The following is a 1,758-nucleotide window of genomic DNA, read 5'->3' on the forward strand; positions in this document are numbered from 1 at the left end:
AGCACATGCACATGGTGTGCCCAAGTCCCAAGCCGACTGTTCAGAAAAATGGAATGGTTTCCAGTTGGCAAAGATGCATTTAATTTCTATGATGAATATATCATACATAAATCAAGATTATACTCGGAAGAGGTGTGAAAATTGAGGAAAGAATATCAACAATTTAAGATATGTAAATGACATCATACTGCTAGCAGAAAATAGCAAAGACTTGGAACGATTACTGAAGAGGCAAAGGAAGAATGTGACAGGGCAGGTTTATAGTTGAACATTAAGAAAACAAAACATTAATGACCACAGATTATTTACATACCTTTGAAGTAGATGATGAAGACATTGAAATAGTTAAAGATTTTCCATACCTTTGATCAGTCATTAATCAGAATGTAGACTGCAGTAAAGAAATCAGAAGAAGACTAAGACTTGGAAGTGCAGCTGTGAAGGAATTAAAGGTCCTGAAGTTTGAAGATATGTCATCAAATACCAAAGTCAGGACTGTCCATGCTATGTTGTTGGGGTTTTTTTGGGGTGTTGTTGTTGTTGTTTAGATATCTTTATAAAGTGGTGAAAGTTGGATAGTGAAGAAAGCTGATAGGAAGAAAATCAACTCATTTGCAATGTGGTGCCAGAGAAGAGCTCTATGGATACCATGGACTGCTAAAAATATAAATAAATGGGTCTCTAGAGCAAACCAAGCCTGAATTCTCCCTAGAAGCAAAATGGCTAGACTGAGACTATCATAATTTGGCCACATCATGAGAAGACATGACTCACTAGAAAAGGTAATAATCTTTAGTAAGGTAGAAAGCAAATGGAAAAGAAGAAGACAGTGTTACAGATGTATTGACTCAATAAAGAAAACTACATCTCTGAGTCTGCAAGATCTGAGCAGGGCTGTTGACGATGGAGTGACTTGGAGGTCTCTCATTCATAGGGTCACCTTAAGTTGAAATCAACTTGACGACAGTTAACAACGTTTTGATTTTCTTTCAGACTTTATAAGTGTCTCATTTAAAAAAAACTGTCACTTTAAGTTGAAATCAACTTGATGACAGTTAACCTTTTGATTTTCTTTCAGACCTTATAAGTGTCTCGTTTTTTAAAAAAAAACAAAACTGTGATGTCTGTGTTGGAAACATACACATCCAAGTACCACAACAAAGTATTTAGACATATGTATTACATCAAGTGTACGGATCATGTGTCCCTCCAGACTTCAGCTCCCAGCATTTCTCACCATTGGTTTTGCTAACTGGGCCTGCTAGTACTTTGCATTGAATATTTTGGATGGCTCATGAGTCTCACTCCTGGCATGCCTGTACTTTCATTTTGCACCTTGGCACTATCAGCACTGAGTCAAGACATTGCAAGGAATTCAAAATAACTGATTTTAGATCATGCAGTGCAGCTCTTTAGAGTAACAAATGGCTTTTAGTTGCCCTTGCATTTCATAATGCCACTTAATGTAATCACTATGATAGTGACTGCTCAATGACTTCTGTATATCAGAATAAACAAAGGTCTCTCTGTATATGCAGTGCTGATGGAGGTTAGAGAAGCAAGTACAATTTACAAGGGTCTGTTAATCTGGAAGGGGGCCTGGGACCCAACTATGTTGCATATGTTTTTGTCTTTCTCAGTAATAGTAAGAACCCCTGTGTCCACAAAAGATCCCTTTCCATGTTTACAGTGGATAATACTATACTTTAGTCAGACGTTGGACAGAGTTGACTGGGTTACAACTTCCATCATCCTCAG

This window comes from Sceloporus undulatus, chromosome 3, assembly GCF_019175285.1.
Source record: "Sceloporus undulatus isolate JIND9_A2432 ecotype Alabama chromosome 3, SceUnd_v1.1, whole genome shotgun sequence".
Lineage (NCBI taxonomy): Eukaryota > Metazoa > Chordata > Lepidosauria > Squamata > Phrynosomatidae > Sceloporus > Sceloporus undulatus.